Source organism: Aquarana catesbeiana, linkage group LG04 (assembly GCF_042186555.1).
Source record: "Aquarana catesbeiana isolate 2022-GZ linkage group LG04, ASM4218655v1, whole genome shotgun sequence".
In the NCBI taxonomy this organism is placed as follows: Eukaryota; Metazoa; Chordata; class Amphibia; order Anura; family Ranidae; genus Aquarana; species Aquarana catesbeiana.
This window is the reverse complement of record NC_133327.1, coordinates 55,711,698-55,724,183: the sequence shown is the minus strand read 5'-3', so window position 1 is coordinate 55,724,183 and position 12,486 is coordinate 55,711,698. Positions and strand designations below refer to the sequence as shown.

Genomic DNA, 12,486 nt, shown 5'->3' with positions numbered 1-12,486 from the left:
AAACGGCAGTGGAATGCACCCCATCCTGTCAGCGCGAGCCAGGTGGCTATCATCTCCTCAGTCTACAATTTTAGTACACCAAAATTATTTTAGTACACAATTTGGTTCAGAATATTTTTTTTCTTGTTTTCCTCTTCTAAAACCTAGGTGCGTCTTATGGTCAGGTGCGTCTTATGGAGCCAAAAATACGGTAATTCTTGCAATAAACTTGCTGTGTGTATTGTTTTTTTTTGCTTCATGTTAGTTTCTTGGCCTTTCTCCCTCCCTCCCTCCTCGCTCCATTTTTTTTTGCTCAGGAGGAAGCAGGTGAAATGGCAGTTGCAAGAAGCAAAACCTATTAAGTCAGCAAGTCAGTAAGTAAACACATTTCGACAAGACAGCTAGTGTTCTTTCTCCCAAGGCCCAAAACGAAGCCTTTACTGCCAGTGTTAGTTTAGAGAGGCATTTTTAATGAGGCTGGCTGACTTTACTACATTTCTGTCCCTTGCTGCAGCTAGCTAAAAGTCAGTCGAGGCATTCATTCCGCAGCCTGTGTCTTCCTCTAGTGTGTCTCTGTCTCTTGTCTTTGCCCTTGTTACCAGGAGGCGGGCCCATGCAAATGATTTCCCTCGTTGGGCATCAACGAGGAGCACCTGGATCTGTGCAATTGGTGTTCAGGGCTGCCTAATTGAAAGTTTCAAGGTCAGAATGGGCTTCAGGTGTGGAGGAGGTGTTAGAAAGGTGTGTTTAGGCCACAAGCCCGGGTAGGTGTGAAAAGTTGCGTATTCGTGGCTCCGGCCAGTCTAGGATGGGGGAAGGGCAGACGGGCACCTCTCAGCGAGCTATTCGTTTGGCCCAGGCCACCGCCACTTGCTCGGAAAAGAGAACAATTGGGTTATTGCATCTCAGCCTTTTGGCTGCGATCATTGTGGGGTAACCTACACTGGTTGGTGGAAGGCGATTCTCTGGATTGACCCTTTGGGGAATCCAGGACAAAACAGACTAAATATGACACGTTGTGCTTTAACCAAATCTTTCAGATTGGTTGTCGGACCAGAGTAAAAGAGATTATTTATGGTGAAAAAGGTTATTGAAGAATGTCTGATGGAAGCTTGGAACCTCACGTTAAGTGATATATATGCACTGCAGGATTTCCCTGCAAAAGGTATTCATCATTTTATTAGGAGGACACCTGTCTGCAAGCATACGAGGAGCATAGAAGGCAATTAAAAGATGAAGCCCCAATCTGGGAAGGAGTTGAGATCGAAACCCTCTTTGAAGCGAGAAAGTGCGATGTGGTGTTCACTTCTACAACCCTTTTTTGGAAAAGGAGGTGGTGAGACTTTTTTGCTTAATTTTTGTTCAAATGTTGACTAAGGGACAAAAATAAAGAACTCATACGGAATGTATAGGAGTAAGGTGAGGTTCAAGGTTAATTTCAACAGGGATGATAAGGGTGTGTATACCCTACCCCCCCCCGTTTTTTACAGTAGCAGGGGAAAGGTGCTCTTTATTCTTTTCAGGACAACCTGCCTTTTGCAGGACCTGTTTTGAGTACTGGCATGAGAAGGAGGACTGTAAAATGAGGCTGCATTGCAGGCATTGTGGGGATGAGAACCATATGGCTAAGTACTGCAGGCAACCTAGGATGTGATACCACGGGCCATCTTGCTAGGGATTGCCCAGAGAAAGCCAAAGCGGGGTGCAGGATTTTTTCCTTTGCGTACGCTGTGAGAGGAGGATTCTCAGGCAGGTCACGTGGTCCCGAGACAGCTCCCGAGGTACAAGCTGTGGCCGAGGCTTTTGCAGCATGGGCGGCAGCCCGGGATAAGGCTCTTAAACTTATCCTGGACCACAGGGTTAGAAAGGATGAGGAGTGGATGGAGGAGGAGGTGGTAGCCAGCTGTGTGTGTCAGCAGTGACCGGAGAGGAAGATGGCGCTGGAATGCCGAAGGTGGGCGTGGTTTCTGCTGACTCTGACGCGGCGATGGGGGTGGGAGGCGTGACGTGTGTGGAACAAGGAGGTAAGGGCAGGGCGCGTGAAGATGACCAGAGGGAGGAGGTGGGGCATATGCAAATGTCCGGTTTACAGGCTAAGTTAGTGAAAGAGATTGAACTCAAACGTGAACTAGCTGTAAAAGTAAAAAGGAAAAGTTGTGTCAGCAGTGAAAGTAGTAGGAGAGACAGGGATGGAGGTGGCGGAGGGAGAAGGTACTCTGGATGAAATTAACCCTGTAACAGCTGGGATGGAAGTTTCTGACTGGGGTGCAAGGATGGACATGGAGGAGAGTGGATCCTTGCCTCCATGTCAGAGAATAAATGAAAGTGGTAATGACAGTGAGAGATTCTTATGTAAGAGGGGAAGGACTGAGACTGCAGAGATTCTGGGGATAATATCCTCCTCTGATGAGGGGGAATCCCCTGATTCTCCAGTAATGATAGCGAGGAGAGGAAGAGCAGGTGAAAATAAAGGCGGAGGGGTGGAAGATATAAATTAGATTTTGTTTTGAAATAAAACGTGATTTCATGTTATTTCAATGGCGGTGACTATAACATCCTTGAATGTCAGATCCATTTGCTCTGCGAGTAGAAGTGTGGTTGTGTTCGACTTCCTGGATGGGCTAAAACAGGATATAGTCTGTCTTCAAGAATGCGGCATAAAATACCCGCCTGGCCTGAATGAATGGAAAGGTGGAGATGTGTGGTCACCAGCATGTGGGAACAAAAATACCAGAGTGGGCATCCTGATTCGGAATGACAGAATCAGGTTGCTGGAGCATAAAGTTACTATCCAGGGAAGGTGCCTTATTGGTATTTTTCAGCTGATTTTAATTTCAGGATTTTTAATATTTATGCGCCTGCGGGAAGACCTGATAGAGTTGATTTTTTTCAGAGTTTGCAGGTTCATTTTGTGGGAAGGATCCCTACTATAATAGTAGGTGATTTTAATACGGTCAAAGAAGTATCTGACAGAGTGGGTGGAAGTGGAGGTGGTCTTGACAGTACAAGCATACTTCTTAATAATATGATTTATGATCTTGGTTTGGTAGATGTAGGCAAAGAAATAGGTTCTAAACAGGACAGGTTTACATCCTGTGAAGGAGGTGGAAGGTTTCTTTAGAAAACAATTTAAAGGCTATGATGTGGAGGATGAAGAAAAGATGAGGAATTACTCTGAGGTATTGGATCAGAAGTTGGGAAGATATGAACAGGTGTGGTTGGGAAGAGAGGTTCAAGATGCAGAGATCAAGGATGCATTGGCCGGGATGGCAAAAAACAAAACTCCTGGTAGTGATGGCTGAATACCCTGTACACACGATCGGACTTTCCGACGGAAAATGTGTGATCGGAGCTTGTTGTCAGAAATTCTGACCGTGTGTAGGCTCCATCTGACTTTTTCCATCGGAATTTCCGACACACAAAGTTTGAGAGCTGGATGTAAAATTTTCCGACAACAAAATCTGTTGTCGGAAATTCTGATCGTGTCTACACAATTCGACACACAAAGTGCCATACATGCTCGGAATCAAGCAGAAGAGCCGCAATGGCTATTGAACTTCATTTTTCTTGGCTCGTTGTATGTGTTGTATGTCACCGCGTTCTTGATGTTCAGAATTTCCAACCAACTTTGTGTGACCGTGTGTATGCAAGACAAGTTTGAGCCAACATCCGTCAGAAAAAATCCGATGTATTTTGTTGTCGGATTGTCCGATTGTGTGTACAGGGCATTACAGTTGAATTTTATATGTCCTTTTGGGAACAGATCGGACCTGATGTGTGCATGGTAGTAAGAGAGATCTTTAAAACCAAAAAAAATTGGCATCAATGGGCAAGGGGGTGATTACCCTTATCTTTAAAAAAAGGAGACAAAGCTGACATGAGGAATTGGAGGACAATAACCCTCCTCAACGTGGATGGCCAAAGTGGTGGCTAACAGATTAAGGGTTGTAATGGGAATAGTGATCGGACCATGGCAGACCTGCTCAATACCTGGGAAAAGACTCTCCGATAATTTGATTTTGTTGAGGGACATGATCACCTATGTCAACAAAAATCAGAGGCCTTTGGTAGTAGAGTCGCTCGATCTGGAGAAGGGCTTTGACAGGGTGTCACATATTTTCATGCTCCAAGTGATGTCCAGTTTAGGGATTCCGGAAAGTCTGCTTAAGGTAGTTAAAGGTTTTTACGAGGGCATTAGAAGCCAAGTTCTGGTAAATGGGATCCTTAGTGAATCCTTTGAAATTAAATCTGGGGTAAGGCAGGGTTGGCCTTTGTCACGTCTTGCCTCTATCTGCGTCATTGAACCACTGTTGAGGAGTATTCAGAAAGATAAGGTGTGTAAGGGTTTTGGTATTCCAAGCAGAGATGGTACGGTGGTAAAATCCATGGCTTATATGGATGATGTTGTGGTGGTGACATCTTCACAAACGGAAGTAGATCCGGTGAGTTTGGTGACTGAAATTTACTGCATGGTATCTAAAATGAGAGTGAACTGGGACAAAAGCAGATTGTGTAATTTTGGTATGGACGTGCAGATCAAAAATTATAAATTGAAAGTTAGATCTGATTTTAAGATCTTGGGTATCACCTTTGAAAGAACTGTCAAGGGTAAAGAAAGCTATGAAGTGTTGTACACAAAATAAAGAAGATGGATTTTTGGGCAATGAGGGAATTGTCCCTGAAAGGTAAGGTATTGATCCTAAAGGCAGATCCACTGATACTGTATACCGTAGTTGTGCTGCTATGGGTAAGATATGGGCTATAAAGATAAATAAATAAGGCTTTATTTTTTTTTCTTTGGGGCTACAGGATGGAGCGCATTTCACGAGAAATCGTGAAAACAGCATGCGGTCTGGGTGGTTTGGGATTCCCAGATCTTGTCAAATTCATGGACATGCACTTCTGATTAGTGGCTTTCAGAACTGTGATGATAAGTGGAAGAACTTCTGACATGATGGGATACATGGGCGGTTGGCTTTTTAGAAGGTGAAAATGGAGAAGAGTAGAACTCGGAAAACCAGTATCCTTTTTCATATCAGCACATTACAAAAGACTTGAGGATATACGGAAGAAATATGGTTTGGAGGTCATGGGATTGGAAGGAAGAGTTAAGACCAAAGTGAGGAAAGAAACCTCTAAAGAGAATATTGTAACCAATATTCGAGGATTAAGATCCTTTGAGGCAGCCAGAGTCTGGAGTGCCCTGGAAGTTGAAGGCGTGACCAACAGGCAACGCGATGTTGCGTGGTTGGCATTGCATGATGTTTTGCTAACCAAGGAGTTCTTGAAAGGGCTTGATATAATTAGTTCTGAGAGATGCCCAAGAGATGGGTGTGGATGGGCGGAGCATGTTAAACACGTACTCTGGGATTGTGAATATGCCAAGGAGGTAAGGATGTGCTTTGAGGTGTTTGTGGACAAAATATGTAAATTGTCCTACGTTAATTTATTAACAAGTGTTGGTTTGGGGAAGGTGGAGGGTAAGTGTTCAGGGTGGATTTTTTGTTTTGTAATAAAAAAGGAGGTTCTCTGGGATATGCGGAATCAGTTGGTAGTGAGGAAAGAAGAGTTGGAAGTAAGGTGGTGTTGTAAAATGATACTTATGAAGCTGCATACTGCCTTTCTCTACCATGTTAGGAGGTTGGGAGAGGACGTGAGTCGCAGGATTTGGAGAAGTTTCTGGAGTGATTTTGTGAAAGTTGGTGTGGGTTGAGGTTTGTTTGGTTAGAGTAGGTGTGTAAGTGTAAATGGGATTGTATGTTGTATATGTGATGTCTCTTGATTGTTATAAGGTAGGGGGGTTTTAGGCGTTATCTGTGAATAAGTCGGTAAATTTGAGTTTTGGGAGGTGGTTGTGTCTTTTATTCTTGATTTTGTGTTCAAAGGTAAGTATGTGAAGTTTGTAGGTAGTTTGGCAATGTCTTGTGTCTTTGTAGATTAGGAGTTTTGTTTTGTTTGTCTTAGTCTGTCTATGAGTTTAGGATGTATAGTTTAGGGAGTTAGGGTAGGATGGAAGTTTCTTGTATTTTGTTTTGGTTTTTGTATGTAATACTATGATGATGATGATGATGATGAGATAGTACTGTTGGTTTGTACAGTGGCAGTACTGAAAATCTTGTTCTGAATAGTAAAAAAAAAAAATCTGTTCTTATCAGTTTAATATCTGATATCTGACGGAGAGTGGTGCCTGTGAAAAGGCATATGCACTGTATAAGAGTAAGAAAAAGGATCCTGCTTTGTTGGTGTTAGTTTTACCACTTTTTCAGTTGGAGTCATTTATTTCACGTCAAGAAGTGGAGGCCTTCCTTTCTAAGTTTTGTGAAAAGGTGATCTTCAAAGGAGTGTGGAATGGCAAGAGGAGATTCCTTGTCACGTTCAGAAGAGATCCGGACGGTGGAGTCCAGAGACCACCCCCAGTTGTCTTCATAAATAAGAGTAGAGGATACCTATTTTTTGCAGGCATGCCAGCTTTCTGCAAAAAATGCTGTGAGTATGGTCAAGAGAATGGTGCATGCGGCAGATGTTTTGAGTGTGCAGGGGATCCTCACACAAAGAGAGATTGTCCGAAGAAGGCAGAAAGAGGAAAAGAAGAAAGCAGAGACGGTAGTAGTGCCAGTACCACCCCAAGAGAACCCTCAAGAACAACCGGCGGAAACGGCTCAGGGGGAAGTAGTGGTGGAGGAAAATAGGGGGGCAAAAGAAACGTAATTAAGAAGAGAGAATAATTAAAATTCAGAAAGGGTGGAAAAAGAAATGGAAACTCAAGACATAACAACAGTGCAGAAATGCAAGTAGATGCTAAGTCACTAAAGAGGCGTGAAGGAAAGAGAAGATGTGGCTGAAGAAAAAGAAATTGAGGCAAGAGAAAAGACCCGGGTGGGAGAGATATTCGGGGACCTCTCCTCGAGAGATGATGAGAAACTAAATATAGCGGATTTCCCGTCTGAAAAAGAGGAGGACGGTGGGGAGAGTCCTGCTCCCTGTAGATTACGGAGCTGATTAAAGTAGCCTCCCTGAACATAAGTAGTCTGAGGAGCCCGAGGAGGAGAGTGGCTCTTTATGATTTCTTGGAGCTTCAAGGCCTAGATATAATTCTATTGCAGGAATGCAATCTGGAAAAAAGGCTAAATTATGATAGTATTAAACAGATCTGGAAGGGTAATGCTGCCTTTTCTGGAGGAAATTATAACAAATGCGTCGGAGTGCTAACTTCAAAAGAATGGGACATTACAGAAATTGAAGAGTTGTACCCAGGAAGACTCGTGATGACTAAATTACAAAAAGGTGAGCAAAAACTAAAAGTACTCTGTATCTATGCTTCTAATGAAAATATTTATTAGTTATTTGAAGTCCTACAATTGTTTATGTTGGTTACAGAGCCAATGATTATTGGTGGGGATTTTAATTGTTCTTTAGACAATGACCAGAAGAAACAGTTCGGTTGGTGCACTGAAAGACACTATCACATCCATAAACTTAAAAGATCAATGGGAAATTTGTGGATCAGATCTTAGGAAAAAACAAACGTGGAAAAAAAAAAAATGAATCAAGGATTGATTATATTTTTATTTCAGACACAAAACAATATGATGCAAATTAAATATGTTTCTCAGATCACAAATTAATATCAGGCATTGTAGAAATTGATGTTGGTATCCAAAAGAAATCCCCATACTGGAAGTTGAACATCTCGCTGTAAAAAAAAAAGAATAAGTAAAAGCGGGGTTTAAAAATGTTTTAAAAACAAAAAGAGAAATAAGGAAGACATTGGAAGAAAGAAGTAAACAGATAATATTCAATGCTAGACGTAAAAACATGGAAGAAGATGAAAAGTGTTTGAAATATTTTTAAAAAAAATTATCAGTAAAAAACAGGAAATGAGGAGGATAGAAGGTAAATCGTCAACAAGAGGAAACTGGACAAAGTTAAAAGCTTTTATGATGACTTATTTAATAAGAAAAGATTGATGAATCATTGGCTGAATTTTTTATATAAAACCTATTAAATAAAAGTGAACAAGATTTTTTAGCACAGGATTTTAGCTTGGAAGAGATTTTAACAGTTATTAAAAGTTTTGATAGTTCTAAAACACCTGGAAATAATGGATTACCAGTAGAATTTTATAAATGTTTTTGGGAGATTTTAAAGGAAGATTTTTTACAAATTATTGAAAGAGTCTCAAAGAACTTTGTATATTACCAGAATCTTGGAACAAGGGAGTGATTGTGCTCATTTTTAAAAAGGGTGATAAGGAACAGATTAAAAATTGGAGGCCGATTACTCTATTGATCAGTGACTATAAAATTTATGCCAAGCTTATTGCCAACAGGATGAAGAGATGTGTGGGGTCAATTATTGAAGATGACCAATCTTGTGCAGTACCAGGAAGGGTGATTTCAGATTCGCTAATTCTGATTAGAGATATCATTTGGGATGTAAAGGATAGAGACCAGAAGATTGCTTTAGTATCCCTTGATTTTGAAAAAGCATACGACAGAGTTGCTCGTGAATTTTTATTTAAAACATTGAGAAAAATGGGTTGTCCAGAAAGACTTAAACAGATAAAAAGTTTATATGGAAATGCTTTTAGCAAAGTGTCAGTAAACGGATTTTTATCAGACAAAATTAAACTACTGAGCGGAGTAAAACAGGGGTGCCCCCTATCGCCCATTCTATTTATATGTGCAATAGAACCGCTTTTGTGTGCTGAGGAAAGACAAAGTGATTGAAGGTTTTTTTACTCCAGGAAATGAAGGAAAACAAAGAAAAAAACAGTAGCGTATATGGACGATGTCACCTTAGTTGTTAAAAATGTTAAAAGTTTAAAAAGAACACTTAGAACAGTAAGTTGGTTTTGTGAAGGTTCAGGTTTTAAAGTAAATCTAGATAAATCAGGGGTTTTTACAATAGGAGATTTTTATACAGATCCAGATCTAAGCATCACGAAAGTTATAGAAATTAAAAATTCTAGGAGTATGGTTCTGTGGTTGGAGAAAAGTAGGACCTTTGATTAAAAACGTGAGCACTTTAAAATATTTTAATCATGAAATTATTTTTTATGGCTTAGGAATTGAAAAAAGAGATTTTAAAAAGGTATGGTTGCTTATCAATTCAATTACGTTTTTTATATATTTACTACTTGAGAGATAAAAATAATTTTGGGGATGGTAATTCAGAAAAGTATTGGAATTTTGAGATGTGGAATAGATTTGTTAAAATTAAAAAAAAAGAGAGAGAGAGGATATTTTCTACGATGATGGTATATTTTAAGACTTGAGTTTGTGAGACTGAAGACTTGAGACTAAAGATTTCTGAGTGGAAAAAAAAATAAAATAAAAAACAATCAGTTTAATATCTGATACGTCCCCTATCTGGAGACCATATATTAAATGGATTTTTAGAACAGGGAGATGGAAGAAGAGCTTGCTCTGTCCACTCCATGCATCGACCTGGTATTGCAGTACCTCCAGGACCAGTGCCCCCCTCTCTTATACAGTTTCCAAAAACTGAATTAAAAAAATCCTTTTGCTTGCTCAATCGAAATGTTGCTTTTTGCTCACAAGCTGTTAATTCTTGCAATAAACTTGCATTTAACCCCTGTGTGTATTGGTGTATTTGCTTTGGTCAGTTTCTTGGCCTTTCTCCCTCCCTCCCTCCTCGCTCCATATTTTTTGCTCAGGAAGCAGCAGGTGAAGTGGCAGTTGCAAGAAGCGAAACCTATTAAGTCAGCAAGTAGACACATTTCGACAAGAGAGCTAGTGTTTTCTCCCAAGGCCCAAAACAAAGCCTTTATTGCCAGTGTTAATTTAGAGAGGCCTTTTGAATGGGGCTGGCTAAATTTACTACATTTCTGTCCCTTGCTGCAGCTAGCTAAAAGTCAGTCGAGACATTCACTCCGCAGCCTGTGTCTCCCTCTAGTCTAATCTCTGTCTCTTGTCTTCATCCATGTTACCAGAAGGCGGGCCCATGCAAATGATTTCCCTCGTTGGGCATCAACGAGGAGCACCTGGATCTGTGCAATTGGTGCTCAGGGATGCCTAATTGAAAGTTTCAAGGTCAGAATGCACTTCAGGTGTGGAGGAGGTGTTAGAAAGGTGTGTTTAGGCCAGCAGGTAGGGATTAGGGCACAAGCCTGGGTAGGTGTGAAAAGCTGTGTATTCGTGGCTCCGGCCAGTCTAGGGGGGAGGGCAGACGGAAACACCTCTCAATGAGCCCTTCGTTTGGCCCAGGCCGCCACTCGCTCGGAAAAGAGAATAATTGGGTTATCGCTTCTAAGCCTTTTGGCTGCGATCTTTGGTTGCAGTTGGAAGGAGGATACCAGTCCTGCTTGCCTTGACCTGTTTCCCTTCGGGGTGCAGGTCTTGCTGCTATTGGGCAGGACGCTATCCAAAGTTAACGAGTGGGGCAACTGGTGAGTCGTTGCATACCAGAGCGTTGTGATGGCGCAAAATTCAGAACACTATGAGGATACTGGTTAAGCCAGAATATCGACAGGAGATGCTTTTGAAGCAGATTGTCGTGGACGTTTTGATCGATACTCTTAATGTCAGGGTGAGTTTAATTTATGCACTACAAGATTTCCCAGTGACGTTTCCTTTATTTCCGAGAGGGATTGCCTTGCTGCTTTTGAAGGTGCTCATATGAAGAAATTGCCTGGAAATACTTTGTTGGAGAAACTATCGGTGGAACTTCTCTTTGATCAAGGGGTAAAATATATTCATCTTTACAACCCCCTTTTGGAGACCGAGTTGGTTCGAGTTTTTTTGAAATTATATTGTTGGGAAGTGAGTATAGGAGACCAATTGCAGAACGCTTGGGGTATTTACTGGAGCAAAATTAAATTTAAGGTAGGATTTAAATCTGATCCTCAGGCATATGGGGGAATTAGCCACCCCCCTGCTTTTTTCACCATTGCAGAAAATCACTGCTCTTTGTTTTATGTTGGACAGCCCAAATATTGTAAACAATGTTTTAAATATGGGCATGTGAAGGAAGAATGTGGGGCTGGTATATGCTGTCGGTCATGTGGACAACCGGGTCACCAGGCGGCTGCGTGCCCTAAGCCAGCGGTCTGTGATCTGTGCGGTGTTGCTTCACATAAAGCAAAAGACTGTAATCTGGCTAAAGGCACAAAAATGTTTTTCTATGCTGCAGTGGCAGGGGGCTCTAAAAAGCTCTCCAAGTTTAGCCAGTGTGAACCTGCAGCCTTCAACTGTGAACCTGCCCCCCTTCTGCAAGACCGAGTAGTGCTGGGCCTCCAGTACAAAGTACTAGTGTGGAGGATGCAGGTGCAGTTACTAGCATATTGCATGAGAGTTCTGTGAGTGGAAGTGATGCTATGGAAGGGGGGCAGCAAAAAGAGGTGGCAGGTGGTGTGAATGCGAAAACCCTGGAGGCTGTGGTGGAAGGTAAAGAGGTGGAGGCAAGAGTGCAGGGGGTGAGTGCAGAGCATGAAATGGAAGTGGAAGAGGAGGAACAGCAAGAAATGGAGGAGGAAGCAAGTGTTAGTGTAACACCTATATCCGACCGCCCTCCTACAGCTGGGCAACGTGATAAAGAGAGTAGTGAGAGAGTGAGGATACGAGTAAGCATAAGAAATGCAGGTTTGAAGAAACCCCGGATAGTCTGTATAGTCCCATAAGTGTCCCTGATACGAACCTAGTGATTGCAGGTGATCTGAATGTGTCTGACTCTGAGGAATCTGAGGAATCGGAGAGTGAGGTTCTTCTAAGATGGGAAGCGAGTGGAGGGAGGGATCGGCCTGTATGACATGAGATGGGGAAAATGTATTTGACTAAACCCTTTTTTTGATTTATTATGGTTTCTATTGCTTCTATAAATGTGAGGGGCATTGGCTCCTCGACAAGGAGAGCGATCGCGCTCCAGGAACTGAAGAGTATGAGATGCGATGTGATCTGTATGCAAGAATGTATGCTAAGCCACATTCCAAAGCAGGAAGAATGGTCTTTAGTAGGGATGAGCTTTCTGTTCGAGTCTAACATGAGTTCAACTTGAACATCGGCTGTTCAATCATTCAACGAAGATCGAACATTATGGGGAGTATGCGCCAAATTCGAGAGACGCGTCACGCCTCATAATGCACTGCGTCGTCGCAGTGCATCGCTGGCTGATGATTGGCCAAGCGTGCACTATGACCAGCATGCTTGGCCAATCACAGCGCCATCAGCAAAGAGAGCCATAATTGGCCAAAAACAGGGTGCCTTTGGCCAAATATGGCTCTGGGGGTTAAGTCCACGCCCCACACTATATAAGGCCACCTGCACGTCGGCCCTGTGTATTGTGTTTCTAGCGTTAGATTGAGCAGGCAGTCAGTTCCCGGTGTACTGTTTCTAATCCACTTCAGGCAGGCAGGTGATTCAGTTAGCTGCAGTGTATTTAATATATATACAGTCAGACTGGTGTATATATATATATATAGTAGCAGAGCATCCCAGAGAGAGCCAGGAAAAGTCCTGTTTGGGGGTTTATACATCTCCCAGGCTCCTC

The 12,486-nt window shown here is 42.1% G+C and overlaps 1 non-coding gene across 1 annotated transcript; it reads left to right on the top strand.

Annotated features, from left to right (window-relative positions):
• Positions 1-9,282: 9,282 nt before the first annotated feature.
• LOC141141881 (U2 spliceosomal RNA) lies at positions 9,283-9,465 on the top strand. Its single transcript, XR_012244270.1, has one exon. It is a non-coding gene; the product is annotated as a U2 spliceosomal RNA (small nuclear RNA).
• Positions 9,466-12,486: the final 3,021 nt, after the last annotated feature.